The sequence below is a fragment of the Panthera pardus genome, unplaced genomic scaffold (genome assembly GCF_024362965.1).
Source record: "Panthera pardus isolate Hobbes unplaced genomic scaffold, ASM2436296v1 HiC_scaffold_2, whole genome shotgun sequence".
NCBI classification, from domain to species: Eukaryota; Metazoa; Chordata; class Mammalia; order Carnivora; family Felidae; genus Panthera; species Panthera pardus.
The window spans coordinates 27,473,527-27,491,422 of record NW_026526765.1 but is presented as its reverse complement, the minus strand read 5'-3'; the positions used below and the strand labels follow the sequence as shown (position 1 = coordinate 27,491,422).

Sequence of the window (17,896 nt, the reverse complement as noted above, 5' to 3'; positions counted from 1 at the left end):
GTAACAGATTGCAAATGGGCATGAGGGATCTTTTTGGGGTGAGGGAAAGGTTTTAAAACTGGATTCTGGTAATGGCTGTACAACAATAAGCTTCCAAAATTATTAAACTGTAGGTTAAAATTGGTAAATTTTATGAAATATACTCATGGGTCAATGAAGCCAGTTTTTTAACTATCAAATACATAAAGTGAAAAAGGGGGCCATCTGCCAAGTTAGGTAGTGAAAAATGTCTTTAGAGGAAGTGAGAGGGTAGGGTTCCATTTATGGTTATATTTAATTCTTGTTTTTACGCTAGAAAAACTTAATTGTCAAACATTGGCTTACCGCAGATTTCATCGGTTCTCTTAGTTTCAAAATGGGGAGGACTTGGACTCCACATTCTGGAATGTTGGAAATGTCATTACAGAGATCACAATGGTTTTGTTTGGACTGCTCAATTTCTTTACCCATATATCCAGGGCCTCAAATACTTTTCAGAACAAGGGAAAAATATGTTAATAACGCAGATTCCATGTCTTAGGGCCCAGGAGCAGGACTAGAGGGTAGATGCAGAACACAAAAATTATTTCTGCTGCCCAATGGTCATGTTTGGACATTACTTGAACATTGTGCATTCAAAAAAGAATGTTCCTCATCTCGGTCCAACAGGGGTAGCGGGGGCTGCTCACTTGAAGGCAGGGCTCATTTCCTTTGACATAATGGGGTTACCTTGCATGCTGCAGTGCCCTGCCTTCTTCTGACAACCGCACCCCACCTCCTTTAAAAAAAAAAAAAAAAAAAACATCCCTCCAAGGTGCCACCCTCCTCCGACCTGGCTGTATCCTGACCATGGGTGCTCCCTGAGAGATGGGAATGTGTCTTCAGCAAGGCTACTAGGAGATTCTCCCTGGGATTTCAGGAGGAGGGTAGAGGTAGGGGACAGGGGAGGGAGAGAAGAGGGAGGAAAAGGAAGGGAGACAGGAAGGGAATGAAAGGGGGTAACAGAGAAGGAGGGAGAGACCTTCCTCTCTGGTGGAGAAATGGGAAAGCATGGGCCTGGCAGCAGCCCCAGCCGGGTACAGAGAGCTGGTTTGAGAAAAGAACCAAAAAGGGCCCTGGGTCCAGGGCCTGGGTCCAGGGATCCCTGAGGGCCTGAAGGGGCTTCTACCCTTTGAGCACAGGATTTGGGGTCACATGAGTCAGGACACTCTCCTTGTAGCCCAAGCTGGGTGTCTGTCAAAGAGACAAATCCTCATAGTGGATCTTGCTCAGGCTGTCATCTTGGATGCCACAGTAAAAGGGGACCTAGAACTTCAACATTTCTGTCTGATCACCTCCTTTCTGAAGTCAGGAGCTAAATTCACTTCAGGGACCTCCAGAAGCGAAATACACACTCTTTGGAGTCAAACTGGGCTGAACACAACAGATGACCTACAACGTCCCCTGTTGAACCCACAGGTAAGGAAGAGCAATTTTATCATTCATTCCTTTGGCTGTCAGCTGCTCCCTGGTGTATTCTGCCCCAGGCAGCAGGCCCTGGCCCACCCCCACCCCATGTACTCCATGCTGTATTCACCTCCAACACTGCAATCACCCCAGAAGACCTCTGCAGCAGGCCCAGCGTGGGTCTTTGGGCTATTTCCATTCCGAAAGGCTGTGCTGCTCTTTGACTCTTCTACAGGAACCAGCCAACAACGAAAAGAATCACAATTAACTGGACACGAATAGCATTAGACTATTTTAAAACCCTCATGAAATAAAAAGCCACCGTAACAGCTGGGTCCAAGAGGGACCCCGTGCTGCCAATGAGGTGCACCTGACCTCCTCTGCTCCACGGGGGACCTGGCTGCACAGAGCTGAGGGGGACTGGGGAGGGGGACTGGGGAGGGGGACTGGGGAGGAGGACTGGGGAGGAGGACTGGGGAGGGGGACTGGGGAGGGGGACTGGGGAGGGGGACTGGGGAGGGGGACCGGGAAGCTGCTCGGAGCTGAGGCTAAGGAGGAATAAGGAAAACCTTGAGGATAGGTGGGAACAAGGGGAAAGGAGCAGGGCGCTGGGGCGGCTCAGCTGGACCGGGAGGCCTCGGGGCGCAAGGATAATCCTCCAGGCAGTTAATCCTTGAATATTGCTGAAGATGGAATATGCAAACATGCTGCCAGTCACCCCAATTTATTCTAAACAAGACATCTGGAAGAGAAGCCGAATGGGGTGGCTCAATCAAGGCACCATACCCCAGGGGCTATGCGAGCCTGGATCTGCCACACCCCTGCCCTGGCAGCGTGCAAGGAGAGCCTCTCCAACCTTTTCCCATTAGAAGCCCCAGCCTGTTCCGTGCCTGTGCCAGATGGGGGCCCTAGAACCACCTGCCTAGTGAAGACAAACTATTAACTGAATGTGAAACCCTGGCCCTTCTATCAATTTCCGACCACTTTCTGTGTTTAGGGATAAGAAGCAAACAGCTTTCACATGAAAGATGGGAACACTTCCATTAACGGTAACAAAGATGAAACATTTTTCCCCCCACGCCCCAGACATCCACAGACCAACATGCCTTATATGTGACACCAGGAGGGTTTACAGGGTAAAAATATCATGGCTAGGCAAGAGCTTGCAATTTAAGGAGAAAAAGAAGAAACCTATGCTGTTTTATTTATTCTTAGGCACTGAATCCCAACTACCGGCCAAGTACATAGGGGATGTAGAAATGTGGCTCATACACCATCCTGCCTACAAGAGGGGAAAAAAATAAACAAAATAAAAAAAATAAAGGTCTATGTAGATCAATGCACTTGCACAGAAGCACAGACATACAGATTTGTACACCCAACACACAATATCCATTATAGCACATGTAATCAGTTTTTGATTTACCTCTAAAGAAATGCTGAAAGCTAAGGGCAAAATCCCAGATAACTGGGTAAAGACACAGGGAAGCTGAAATGTGTTTACTGAAGGCATTCCAGGTGTCAGGTGTGCTAAGGTCACAGGATCCACAAAATGACATAGTGTTAGATCAGTGCTGTCCAATACATGTGACTACCGAGCATCTGAAATGAGACTAGTGCACACTGGTGTGCCCTGTAAGTGGAAAACACACAACACATTTCAAGGACTCACTAGGAAAAACAAATGTCAACTATATCATCAGTAAGTTTTACATTGAATGCATATTGATAACATTCTGGACACACCAGGTCAAATAAAATATATCATTACAATTAATTTCATTTGCTTCCTTTGCTACTAGAAAACTCAAAATGACCTACGTGGCTTGTATTTGTGGCTCGTTTATGTTTCTGTTAGGTAGCGAGGACTGAAGATTTTCCCTTCAAAAGACTGCGATGGCACATCCACTCAGTGACAGCAGCACCTTATTGCTACTACTAAGGCAGGCAGAAAATGTCTATGTTACCATGTCACGTTTAAGGTGCACTTAATACCATAAACTCATACAACTCAGGTCTGGCCAATACTCCAAGTTCATGATAAAGAATGCTGTACTGGGGCGCCTGGGTGGCTCAGTCGGTTAAGCGTCCGACTTCAGCTCAGGTCACGATCTTGCGGTCCGTGGGTTCGAGCCCCGCGTCGGGCTCTGGGCTGATGGCTCAGAGCCTGGAGCCTGCTTCCAATTCTGTGTCTCCCTCTCTCTCTGCCCCTCCCCCGTTCATGCTCTCATGCTCTGTCTCCCTCTGTCCCAAAGATGAATAAACGTTAAAAAAAAAAAAAAAAAAAGAATGCTGTACATTAAAAGATTCACTCTGTCACATGCAGGAGGAAGAAAGATGGTCCAACTGCTTCACTTCACTCCAGACTGCCGGACGGACCTCTGCACACACTCAACCGGTACTCTGTTCCATGCGGTTCAGAACATAGATTTTTGTCTAGCAACAGCTGGACGATTTTCCAAAGCCTTCCATAGGGAATTTCACTTCCTCATCAGTTTGTTCTAAGTGCCACTGACTTCGCTTTCACCGCAATGTTACGGTTCTGTGCCTGGATTAGGACCGAAACAGCACGAGTTGTCTTGTGGAACTTGAGGAACTTGTTGATGCAATTTGGAAGAAGACTGGTCACTACAGACGGAAATATATCTTCACACCTGGTGGTGTGACAAGAGCAGGACTAAAGGAAGGAGGAAGTACAAGGAAAAACACACAGAAGACGCAAAGCAGAGATGAAGCAACCCCTCTCTGTTGCTATGGCAGTTAGAACAGCGGCAGGTAGAATCATAATGGTCAGTCTACCAGCACTTCTTTCAAGGTAGGTGATAAAGGGGCACCTGGGTGGCTCAGCTGGTTAAGCGTCCGACTTCGGCTCAGGTCATGATCTCACAGTTCAGGAGTTCGAGCCCAGCATCTGGCTCTGTGCTGACAGCTCAGAGCCTGGAGGTTGCTTCCAATTTTCTCTCTCTCTCTCTCTCTCTCTCTGCCCACCCGCCCCCCACGCTTGTCTCTCTCTCAAAAATAAACAAACATTTAAAAACAAATTAAAGGTAGGTTGATAAAGAACATGATTAACATTAGCAATTAGAGTAACAGCCACAAGTGGTCATTTACTTAAATGATTACCTTGCAAAAGTTTATTTTACTTTGCAAAAAAATGTTTTTTGACTATTTAATTATAAGTGAGTATTTTCTCATTTAATGCTTTTACCACTTAGGAATTAGATGCTGTCATCAGATTAGGAAACTGCCATCCAGAAAGTTGATTTTGCCAAAGTGGCACAGTTTATAAATGAAGGAAGTTGGATTTAAACTCAGCTTCCAGGCCCAAAACAGGTCACGGGGCTGCATATGAAATGCAGCACTAATAATAACTGTCAAACAACAACAACAACAACAACAAAGTCTGGCCAACAGACCAACCTTTTTACTACTTAAAAAAAAAAAAAATAGTTGCCTTTAAAGATGGAACAGTGCTCAGATCTGCTGCTGCCACATACGGAGCTCCTTCTAAGAAGTCTGAGTGGAGCAACTTGAAAAAGGCATTCTTCTGGCTGTTTGCCCTCACTCACACACCCCTGCCTCATTCCAGGGGAGGGTAGCATTTTTACTTCTTTGTCTTCTTCATTTGCAGAGCATATGTGTGACAAGAAAATTTAAGGAACTCACCAGTCAAAAATCCCTTTTCCATATAGCTTTGCTAAAGATACCAAGTCAGTAACAGTGAAAGTGTAAAGACGATTACAGACCAGTGACGTGGCTATCTTTATACTCCACTGAGCTGGGAAACTACAGATTTGGGTGGAGGTTTCCATGTTTTGGTAACAATTTGCAAAAGCAGAACTTCTAGATACTTAGATGCGTCCCTGTGATTCCAGCATTTCTGCTCCTTAAGAAATTATTCTAATATCCTGTGTAACAGCTCTTGCCAAGGTATAAAAAATGAAATATTGCAATTCTTCAGAATTAAAAGCACCAAGAGTATAATCAAAGTGGAATCCTAGGGGCGCCTGGGTGGCTCAGTCTGTTGGGCGTCCAACTTTGGCTCGGGTCATGATCTCGCGGTCCGTGAGTTCGAGCCCCACATCGGGCTCTGGGCTGACAGCTCAGAGCCTGGAGCCTGTTTTGGATTCTGTGTCTCCCTCTCTCTCTGACCCTCCCCTGCTCATGCTCTGTCTCTGTCTCAAAAATAAATAAAACATTAAAAAATTTTTTTTTAAAAAGTGGAATCCTAAAACACATTGCCCAACCAGACAGGAATGGGGCAGAGAGTACAGGTGTTATTTGTTATTTGAAGCACCCGCAACCCCCGGCAGGCGGCCACCCGAGCTTGAAGCAGATATCACCAGGATAGGGTGAGCCACTCTTTCTGTTTTCCCTTGCCACCTTGGATATAAACACCCGCTTGTCAGGTAATGAGAATAAAATGCGCTTTGTTCCAAGGGGTATGCACTTAAAATAATCAGGAGCGGTTTTAAAGAAGAGGAAGAAAGCAAGCTTGTTGCCAAACAAGACACTAACAGCAACACAGCCATCAACAGATTGGCCCCGAGACAGGCAAGGAGAGGAGTCATTTTGAGAAAATCTCTTTCTGGCTTTCGGTGGCTCTGGAGGAAAATAATAGAGAAAGTAAACAAAGGGCACACCAAACATGGTATAAAGTGGTATAACACAGAAAGAAACTAATTAGAGGATTTGGTCAAGATTGCTGAATGGGGGTTAGTGGCAGAAAGGAGTTTCTTCTTAAAAGATCTCCTAGGAAATCCTGAACGGTATACAGGATTGGTCATAGTTTCTCTGCCTATATTTTAAATAGTTTTTCCCGGGGCGCCTGGGTGGCTCAGTCGGTTAAGCGTCCGACTTGGGCTCAGGTCACGATCTCACAGTCCGTGAGTTCGAGCCCCGCGTCGGGCTCTGGGCTGACTGCTCAGAGCCTGGAGCCTGTTTCAGATTCTGTGTCTCCCTCTCTCTCTGACCCTCCCCCGTTCATGCTCTGTCTCTCTCTGTCTCAATAAATAAACGTTAAAAAAAAAAATTAAAATAAAAAATAAAAAAAATAAATAGTTTTTCCCAACTTACAAAAAGCTCACAGGAAGGAAATGTGAAACTTTTGTTTAATCAGGAGAGAGACAGAATATAGCTTCACCTCTTCCCCACACGCCCTTCTCCAATCTAAGTTCACAAATACAAAGATCAAGAAGGTTCTGAGAGCATTCAAAGCATTGCCCCCATCGTAAATGTGGATTGGGTGGCCCTGAAAGAAGATTCAACTGGAGAGAATGGCTACTCACCACCACCCAGCCCTGCGTGAGGATCTCCTGACAAGGCTGACCCAGGACCTCAGGGCCCCTTCGATGCTTCCTAGGGCCCCAGCATATGTTTATGCCCAGGCCCTAGCTTGCATTTTAATTTTGGCTGCCTTCTACAGAAGGAAAAGGCAACCCACTGTCCAGAAAGCTTTGGCTCACAAGTTCCCACATCCTCTGGGTGGCCGGGAAGAGACCACGCCAAGCAGTGAAGTGACTACCGGTCATAATCATCCAGGGCAAGTTAGTGCTCTCCATTTTTGAAAAATGATCAATCACCAACATGTCAACTTTCATAGGAGGAGATGGTCAAGTTAAATGAGCAGTCTTGTCCAATTAAGAGACTCAGCACAGAAGTTAACTCACTGGAAAAGCTTGACAAATATTTGTTCAGGTGATTCTTGCTCAGCAGTATGCTAAGGGACTGGGTTCTGGTACCTTCTGACCTTCATGTCCCTGCTCAATGCCATCTGCCTCCCGGGATTCCCACCGGAATCCAAACCAGGTTGTCCAAGTCTACACCAGTCTTCTTCATGGACATCAAGTAATTAGCTACATATAGGACTCCTAAGGTCACGGTCCACATCACAGAGACAAAAGTACAACATTTAGAAGCCCTGTGCTATGAGCAGCCAGAATGGAGGTTCATCTGGCTCTACCTCTTAATGTGCCACCTTCTAAGGGGTCATTTCACTTCCCCAGCCCCCAATCCAGCTGTGGAAGGAGTTCCCCCACCACTTTATCCCAACCGTAGTCTGCCCTGTACTATAGTCGATTGCAAATGGGTTAACCTGGTTAAAACCGTAAGCCCCTTGAAGGCAGGTATCATCCTTCACGTACGAATCTTCTAACACTCAGTGATTCTATCAACATGGACTGCTCACAGTCCATGTGACAATGAAGAAGACCAGCCTGGACCTCGAAAAGCCAACAGCCAGGAGTACAGTGCCTGGTGCACCGAAGGAGCTCAATTCAATTAAACTGACTCATAGAGGCTGCATCGCTTGCCCTGTAACAGGCAGGTATGTTATCCCCTTTGGCCCAATTTTGACTGAAGAGACTGATGATGTCACCTAAGGTGAACAGTGACAGAATAAGCTCCCTGCATGGGGCTAACAATGGCAGTATCTGCTCCGGTGTCTGCTACCTCCCACAGAAGGACGACTCTCTGGGAGCGCAGGCAGCCAGCTGAGGGTCAGCTCCCTGTCTTCCTCAGGTTTTCTGGAGGAAGCCCCATCAGGCTGGGAGGCCAGGATGAGCAGACAGTGTGTTGGGAACATTTCCTCCACTGGACTGAGCAAAGATTTATCCTGTGAGCTGGGGAGTTGTTAGGTGTGGCCCAGGGACATCTTAGTTCCATACTGCCACAGCAAGGGAGGGAGGTGCTGCCCCCGGAAAGCAGAAGACCATCCAGACCCAACACTAGACCAAGAAACAGGTGGTCCTTGGGGCAAGAAACTCAAGACCCTCCTTAGAATTCATCAGAGCTCTGTGATATAGTCAGACTACTGATCCACTCATTACTTCTGAATAGCATTTTATTGCATCCAGTCCAAACAGTTCCTAAAAATGGTCAGTGGCATGTCAACTGGTCGGCATAGCAACCAGTGACTGGTTTTCTGACTGAAGGTGTAATTCTTTCCACTCACGTATGACAGGTTATCAGGTCTGGGGATAGTGGCACATGATAGAAAATAAACCCTTGTAATTATGCTCTTGATCCCTAAGAGGTAGCTGCTAAAGGTAAACAGCACAAATTCGATAGTGGTTTTCCAGGTGCTTTCAACAGATCTTGAGAGTTTTGCTTTTTTTTTTTTTTTAAGTTTATTTATTTTGAGAGAAAGAGGAGAGAGCACAAGTGGGGGAGGAGCAGAGAGAGAGAGGAAGAGAGAGAGAATCCCAAGCAGGCTCTGCCTGGTCAGCTCAGAGCCCAACGCGGGGCTTGAACTCACAACCACGAGATCACAACCTGAGCCAAAGTTGGATGCTTAACCAACTGAGCCACCTGGGGGCCCTTAGATCTTGGGCTTTTAATCTGGGGAGTCCAAAGAGGTTCATAAATGTACTTAATGCAGGGAGTTCCATGCTCTTGAGACCGACAAAGATTATGAATGTACAGCATCCCTGTATATAGGTGAAACTCTCCCTAGGAAAAATGGTCCAAAACCTGTATCAGATTTGCAATTGTGTACAACACATTTAGAAATCATGGGCGCCTGGGTGGCGCAGTCGGTTAAGCGTCCGACTTCAGCCAGGTCACGATCTCGCGGTCCGTGAGTTCGAGCCCCGCGTCAGGCTCTGGGCTGATGGCTCGGAGCCTGGAGCCTGTTTCCGATTCTGTGTCTCTCTCTCTCTCTGCCCCTCCCCCGTTCATGCTCTGTCTCTCTCTGTCCCGAAAATAAATAAAAAACATTGAAAAAAAAATTAAAAAAAAAAAAAGAAATCACTGCTAAGTGGCCTTTTCTGGTTTGCAAAATGGACTCCTCTTGGAGGAAAACATTTTCCTCTGTGCTGCCCTAGAGCAAAGGGAAGCTGTTCAGCCTTACATTCATTACCAGCACACTCTGCCAGAGTTCCTTTTTCTGACTTTCCATCACTGCCACCAACAAAAGAACTGGACAGATGTAGTGAACAGTCTCATAGATGCCTTTGTGGCTGTTTTGTAGTCATTTACACTTTAAGATGAAAAAAACAGGGGCACGTCAGTGGCTCAGTCAGTAAAGCATCACACTCTTGATTTCAGCTCCAGTCATGACTCACAGTTCCTGAGTTCAAGCCCCACATCGGACTCCACATGCACACTGAGCCTGCTTGGGATTCTCTCTCTCCCTCTCTGCCTCTCCCCCACACACTCTTTCAAAATGAATAAACTTAAAGGACATTATTATAAAAAAAAAAACATTCCAGATTTAGCAAACCAAACTCATCTAGAAATCATAAAGAAAAAAGCAAAGAGAAGACCAATTTTGTTGTTACAAATCGCCATGCCTAACAGGGATAAGAAAAGTTGAGTTGCGGTATAAAAAATATAATGATTGTGAGGGAAAATTGATAAGTAGAGGATGAATTGCTTATGTTAGCTTACTTGATAATAAACTTTGGTGTTCAGCAAATATCAATCTAAGGAGAAAATAAAAATAGTCTATGTTTTCTCCCACCGTACAAGTAAACTTCTTAGACTACAACCAACTTTTCTCACAAGCAGATTCTGTGGTGACGAACGGTCATGGTATTTACATAGCACAACAATGTATATCCAATGAACACCATTCACTACAGAAGAAATTGGACTAGAGAGCAGGTGAGGTTAGAGGAGGTGACCCACCACACATAACCCACTAGAGTAGCAGTCAAAACACAATGCACAGACTTTTCTGAACGGTGGACATGTTTCTTGAACACAGGGGAGAAAACAAAGGCTTAGAGAGGTGAAATGGCTTTGTGTGGGGAGAAAGGAGACCTGCATCTTCTGAACCTCAACCTGCGTTTTGCTATCTCCACTCTTCTTGATTATTAAATTCTAGACTAGGACAGCTAAATATCTGATGACCTCCATGAAAGGCTTTATGCACACCTGTGCATGAGTGTGTGTGTGTGTGCGCGTGTGTGTGTGTGTAATTCAATAAATGTTAATCACCTACTATGTGACAGATATGCTACTGGACACATGGAATATAAAACTGAAGAATGAGGCAGACTTTTTCATTCAAATAGAATTTGTTTTAAAATACATGGTTAAGTCTATAAAGTTACTTATTAAAATACTGACTAAATTTACTGATACCGATCAGTGAGTCTGATGTTGAAGACTAGTTTTTTGTTCACTGTAGATGGCTGGAGTTGGGAAACTGATGGTTGATTAACAATCCTCTTGTGGGGCGCCTGGGTGGCTCAGTTGGTTAAGAGACTTTGGCTCAGGTCATTATCTCCTGGTTCAGGAGTTCAAGCCCCGCGTCGGGTTCTGTGCTGACAGCTCAGAGACTGGAGCCTGCTTCAGATTCTGTCTCCATCTCTCTGCCCCTCCCCTGCTCATGCTCTGGCTCTCTCTCTCTCAAAAATAAACATTACAAAAAATTAAAACAAAAACACAACCTTTCTCCTTCATTAAACCACCTACACTTTTCAGCTCATGGGTAGTAACCCAAAAGGAAGAAATTTCTAAATCATGTAGCATCTTGAGACTAATCAAATTATTGTATGCTTACAGTTTTCAGCTTGAAGTGTAACCCTATCTGGGTCCATAATAAACTGATTTCTTCCAGTATCATTTTATTACAGAGGCTACAATGGTTGTACTTCGATACACTAGTTATTTTTTTGTAAAGGATACCATCAGTATCATATACCCATATAGTTAACAGGAAAAAAAAAACCCTAGACTCCTTTTCTCTATCACCCACTTAAAATATACCCAAGAGGCCTTTGATATATTTAGTTTTGTTTTGTCAGCTCCTATATTCATCATGCAAGGTAGAGAAAATTCAGTTGGCTTCTAGCAAAATAAAGCATGACACTAGAACAGTGTTTATAATAAAATTAAGGATTTTATGATGTGACAATTTTAAAAGTATTTCTAGGTACCCTACTATATATTGGTTGGTTTTGGATCTTCAGATGAAGGTCATCTCCCTCCCCCCCAACAAAAATTCACCATGAATGTAGTTAGCGATGATGAGTATACCCTCCACAAACAATTCAGAAAAACACACTTTCTATTCTTGGAAATTCAGTGTAGTTGGCATTGAGACCATTCCTGGGCTGTCTGTACAGATGCTGTGTGGATAGGAGAGTCAGTCTTCCACATTTAAAATGTTGGAAAGCTAAGTTAGCAAGAAAAGCAAAGATGGGTGTGCTTCCAAATGTTACTTACGTTTTCATCTGAACTCAGGTTTAGGCAAATGTTGGCAGAAAAAAATAGGAAGACAAGTACTCTGTAGGATAAATCACACAGATTTAAATAGAGTACTTTCTTTCTAAGATGTATATATTTTTTTATCTTAGCACATCTTGGGGGACTCAGTTACAGCTGTGGAACCACCAGCACCATTAAGGATATCCACAATGTACTAAAAGAGAAATTCTAAGTAGAAAAACCTACAAAGAGCATTATATCCATTCATCCAAACATTTGAGTACCTACTATTTGTCAACACTGCTCTAGGCACTAAGGATACAGCAGCAACAAAAGACACAAGATCCGTGCCTTTGCAGAGCTTGTGTTCTCCTAATTAGACGAATATGTACCAAAATATATGGCAAGCTAGAAGGTGTTAAGCGCCATGGAGAAAAAAAAAAAAAAAAAGACAGAAGAGGGGCAGGGCATGCTGGGAGCTGATGTGACACACACCTGAGTGAAGACCTGGGGTACTGAAGGGCACAGCCACGGAGAGGATCTAGAAGGGTGGTCTAGACAGTGGGACAGCAAATGCGAGCGCTGAGGCAGGAATGTGCCTGGCAATTTGGAGGGATAATGAGGAAGCCCAAGTGTTTAAATGCCTTAAATTGCTTCCAGATTAAGGGGTTACAATTTGGGGCAAAATGTCAACACATTTTCATAAACTCTTAGAGCAAGAACATGCCTTTGCAAATGCCTGCTAAAACTACTTAATCTTACCAAGCTTGAAGAAATGAGGAAGAGAAGCTTGAGTGGGTAATCCAAGGTTACACCACTGGTGACGCCTGAGAAAAGCCTTTGGAACAAGTATCCCAAACTCAGCACCACAGTCTGTCTCCGACTTCAACTTTATAATTAAGAGGCTCTGTTCCTCCTCAAAAAAATGAAATTATAAAAAAGAAAATAATCTAACTAAGAATCTTAGAGCTGAAAATAGATCAAATTCACTTTTTTCACTCAACAGATAAGAGAGACCCTATGTACACCCTAAATTTTTGGTGAGGAATGAAATAATAAATGCAGCATTACCTAGACCCGATCACCCAGCAATTCATGGGATAGGTGTAGAACAGAAACCGGTCTCTAATAGTTTATAATAGCACTGTTCCTTACACTTAAAAAAAAAAAAAAAAAAAAAAAAAAAAAAAGTGGAAACAGATCAACTGCCCTTAGTAGAAAAAGTGTAACGGTGAAAAACTGGAAACATTCTAATTTTCTCTTTGCAAGGGATTAGTGTACTACCATTTATTTCTATGCTGGAATTCTCTGTAGCAGCTCAATAAGAGTTACATGGACCTCAACACATAATGACACTTAAAAATGCAAGGGGTGTGTACATAGACTTATGCCATTTATGTAAAATTTTAAATACACAAGCTCACAGATATTGCTTATGGACATATAATATACAGAAATACCAAAACGTGCTTGGAAACTACGTATCTAACTTCACTTTAGTGGTCACCCGAAGAGGAGGAAGTGGAGGAAGAGTGGATAAAACACTTCAGTTGCAGTTTTATTGGCGGCGATATGAAACAAATAATGGACATATCAGCAACTTTCAAACATAAGTAGTGGCCGTTTTTTATGTGTGAAATATTTCCTACTTAGTTTTATATTGAAAGGAAAAAAGAAGAGAGACAAAGCTCCTCCATCATATTCCATTGACTGCAAGCCAAGTTTCCTTAACCTCCAAACCTCAGTTTCTTCACCTTTAAAATGTCAGTGACACTAAGTGTGCCTGCCTCAAAGAGGATTTGGGAAGCGGTGGCCTGGAGACAGTGCTTCAACGTCAGGGGCACAATCATGCCCCTATTTAGTCCCCATGGCCCAGCACCCACTCTTTCTATTCAATTTCACAAATAGCAATAAGATTTTTCACAACAGGGTTACAACCACCATCACCACCCCCCCCCCCAAAAAAGAGTCATAAAACAAGTCTAAGGTGTGTAAAGGATACAATAAATTAATGAATGAATGAGTTAATGAAGCATCTCAAAGAATGGAGAGGAAAAAACCTGGGATCTCCCAGCACAGGACCACCTTTCCCAATGCAACTGTTATGCAAACACTGGTTGAAAATTATAAGAACTGGATAAGTTTTCTCACATTAAAGTCTACTATCTTACAAAAGGCCATGGAGGAAAAAAATGACACTGGTTAGGCATCATTAAGAAAAGATGATCAGATGACATCCATCAGTAATAAAACTCCCAGCCACACCTGTGAACAGGTGGGGGCCAGGGCAACCAAAATCCTCCCTGTGATGAACTCGCCCTTCTCCAACTTTGTGCAAACCACAAGGTGAGGCCCTGAGAGCAGCATCTGCTGAGTCCTACTGATGGAAAGACCAGTTCCTCCCCCTGCCAGGCCCTTACAGTCTTGAGATCACATTCTCCAGAGAACTGGCAACGTCCGCATCCCAGCCAGCTTAGCATTCTCCTCTCGCGGAAGGAGAGCCGAGACCCTGCCAAATCACCTGGGAACCTGCGGCCACGGGAAGCAGCTGGTCTTGGTGGGCGGCCTTGAGCCCCCAGATATGCCCGGACCATTGGAAATAAAGTTGCGCTGACTGGGTTCCCTGGAGAAGCGCAAGCCTGGACAGACAGCCCAGGCCCCAACCCCTGGGAGGTCACTTATAACTTCTCCACTTCACACTGGGCTCCATCCGTTCAGTCTGCTGCCTCCCCGGGCTCCGGGACCCCACCCCCACCCCACAAAAGGGGAGAGGTCCACACGAAAAGGAGAGCGTGAACCAGAAGGCAGCAGACGAACCCTAAAAACTGCAGAAACTTAAGCGCGGACACAAACCTGCTCAAGCCCGCAGCGAAGGGAAGGCAGGTTAGAGTGGGTACCCACCCACCTGGGCAGAGGTGGGGACAGATGGCGGGCGAGCGCCCCTCGCCCGAAGTCCCAGCTGTCGCCCCGTGTGCGCCCGAACTCCAGCATCCCGCCTCCCGGCCCTCCTAGAAGCTGCCGCGGGGAAAAGGACACGAGGAGCGAGGGGCTCTAGCAGGCCCGGCGTAGCTTCGCCTGCACCCCTGGGCCAGCCAAAGGGCTCCCTAGAGTCGGAAAAGGAACAATAGCGGAGCCTCGGTCGCCGGAGCCATCCAGAATCTCCAGCTTGCACCTTCCTCCCACCCAGCTCCTCCAAGTTCAGCGCCGAGGCGGGTCGAGCCCAGAAGCGAGGACCCGGGGGGTGGGGGAGGGTGGGGGAGGGTGGGGGCGCGGGGCCACCAGGCAGGTGGGACAGGGTGCCGACTCGCCGCCCCCCCAGGACGCCCTGCAGGGCTGGCCATTCATTCTCGCCCGCGCTCCCTCGGCCCGCCCGGCCCCGCGCCTCGCAGCTGCCGGCCTGCGAGGGGCGGTGGGGGGCAGGCAGCAGCAAAGCCCGCTCCCAACTTGGCCCGTTCTCCCCGCTCACTCGGATCCCCACATCCTCCTCTCCCTCTGCAGACAGCGGGCGGCCGGCGGCAGACAAGGGAGTGGTGGCGGGACCCTCGCTGCCACCCCGCTAAGCCGCTCCACCGGGCGCGCCGTCCCTCGCCGGAGCCCCAGACACAAAGGCGGGGCCGCGAGCCGGCTCCCCGCTCCGGGAAGAGCCTCCCGACTCGCGGCGCCGCGCACTCACCCCATCCAGGCGGCGGCGGCAGCTCCCGGGCCGCGCTGGCTGCGCCACTCGGCCCGCCGCTTCCCCAGGAAAACGCGGCCGCCGGGCTCGCTTCCTGCTCGGCTTCCTGCGCCTCGGTCCCTCCTCCTCCCCCGCTGCGGGGGTCAGTGGGCGCCACGGCTCCCGGGCTGGGCCGGCGGGGCGGGGGCAGCGGCAGCACCACCACGTGGCCGCCCGGCGCCGGCCCCCGCCGACCTGGATCCAGCGGGAGCGAGAAGGGAGGTGCTCGCCTCTCCCCTCCCCTTCCACCCCGCGCGGCCCCAAATTCCGCGAGTCAGGTGACCCGGCCCCGCGCTGCGGCCGGGACCCGCGGGGGGTGCTGCGGCCGTTCCCTGCGGACTTTTCGTTTTCCCGGGATCGTGGCCCCTTCACCGCGGACGTGTCCCATCATCATCACCGTCACCTGAACTTACTGGGAAACACCCGTGCTCGCACCCCCGGGTTTGGGACGCGTGAGATCCCGAATAGTATTCATTTCTGGCCAACCTCCAAAGTCGTCTGTGGTCGTGGGGCTGTTCCAAAAGTCACCGATCCAAGCGCCCACTTAACCACAGTCCAATCGGGTATATTTTCCAGAGTTACTGAACAGAAAGGGAACTAGAATCCGCTCATTCTCTGGACTGGCTGGAGTGACTGCTAACGCTCATCAGGTGGCAAGAGAAAACTACAGGCGTGAAGGGTTGCTCGGCTCGGGAGTTAGGAGAAATCTACCGCCTGAACGGAGAGGCACGAGTGGGGGACGTCCTCAGAGCGGTGTCCGGGATGCTCCGAGGGAGGGTCTTACCGCCCCATCCCCGCAGCGTCTCTCCCTTCTCCAGCCGGCTAAAACTGGCGTTTGAATCTTAATGGCCTCCTCCTGTAATTCCAAGGATTTCAGGGCTCTCCACCTACTCATTAATTTGGGGCTGCTTTTCCATTCATCCTAGTCTGGCTAACCAGCTACGGCTTAGAAAGTCTTTATTCACCATAGCCCCTCCCTTCCCCAGGTTAACTCTGCCTCCTTAACGCGGGGCAGGAAGCCTTCTAGAATAAATGACACGAGCCCTTTCTTGTGGGATCCACTGTAAGTCATTTGAACTTCAAGAAAAAAAGATTAATTCCAACGGAAGTGAAATTCACCCCAGCATAGTTCAGTTTTTAACGTCTCGGCTGTATCTTGATGGTCTAGACTTTAGAATTTGTCTTCCCCGCCCCCCAAGGGAACAGCCTTCTTTAGCTTTAACAGGTAACTTATCACATAGGAAGCAACTATGAACTGTGAAGTAACTGCAGCATGGTCTTCCTAAATCATACATCAGAGATTCTTTCGAAAAGTGATGAATAGCCTGTTTAAAGCAAGACACACACTCCTCTTCCTGTCCTTTACCCCTCGTGAATAAAATGACACTCTAAGAGAAATGCGAACCGGCAAACGTTTTGTTTGTTTAGTGCTGGCAATTTCTACAATACGGTTTTTCATTACGGTTCACACTTCAGGTGTACTGTAGGAGAGCGGGGGAGACAGACCCTGCCACTTGTGGGCTTTTTGTTCTGCTTTTAGCAGATCAGTCTCCTTCAGAGACAGCTGAAAAGGTGGGCTTTAGGAATATGGTACAGGGTATACCATGCCCCCTTGGAAAGCAAACATGTGTATGTATCCTGCAGGAACAGTTGACAAGTCGAAGAAGTTAATATCGAACAACATTAAACAATTATTTTTCTTTTACACCACAATGCAGCACCCCAGCCACTTACCTCTGAGTGCGCCTGCCTATGTCAGCTCTGTGGCTCCTGTGGGTGGCTTGCATGCTTATTCTCCTTAGCATATAACCTCACCCTCAGACATCAGCAAGTCCAACTCTGGTGTGGGGTTGCTGTGGAGGGAAGGACTCATAGTTAGGCTGATATGCCAAGATCCTTTTCCAGATCCCTCCTGCCCCTGAAAATTCAAACACCTGATTCAGACCACAGCTGAAGTTCTGCCATCTGCAGAGGAATTGATGGTCAAGTATGGTTTGAAACAGAAACTTCTCATTGGTGGGGGTTTGTGTGCTCTTTGCCCAGGCCTTTTAGAAATGCTACCTCATTTAGGGTACATTGAATATGCCCTTTAATGGAGAGCAGGCCCATGTGAAAAGGTTTGAGAAGGCAGTAAGGATAAAATGATCATCTAAACTGCATAAAAAGTGGGTAAAACCCCTTTGGGAAGAACAACATGTTGAATTTTAATAGGGGTGTTACTGCCAAATCAAGGTAACTGTAGTGTAATAAGAACAGAGACCATGTTCCTAACTTGCCATTTGAACTTCACCAAATGTTTGAATCTCTCTTGGCCCCACTTCCCAAATCAGTAAAAAAAGAACACTGAAATACATGGCCTCTGAGAAGTTTTTCAGATCTAACATCCTGAGCCCATTCTCTTAATTTGAAGAGCCATTGCAAGCTATTTTGTTGTTACACTCTATGGCAAAGCATCATTCTCTAATTGTTTTAGCAGGTCAGTCTCATACCGACAAGATTCCAGACTCCTGAGAGGGTTGCCATCCAGGATCCATGAAATTCATTGATTGGTAGGGTCAAATTTTCATTTTTGAGATTAAAAAATGTCACATTCCTTATTTCTTG

At 46.7% G+C, this 17,896-nt stretch overlaps 1 protein-coding gene across 2 annotated transcripts in view; it reads right to left on the bottom strand.

Annotated features, from left to right (window-relative positions):
* The window catches only part of RAI14 (retinoic acid induced 14), a 144,005-nt gene extending 128,640 nt beyond the window's left edge, over positions 1–15,365 (bottom strand). Inside the window, exon 1 of one of the 2 annotated variants that reach the window (XM_019450679.2) lies at positions 15,254–15,365. The gene's annotated coding sequence lies outside the window, so the exon portion shown is untranslated. Of the gene's footprint in view, positions 1–324; positions 349–15,253 lie in introns of those variants that run through there. The other variant, XM_019450680.2, reaches the window with a different exon arrangement.
* Positions 15,366–17,896: the final 2,531 nt, after the last annotated feature.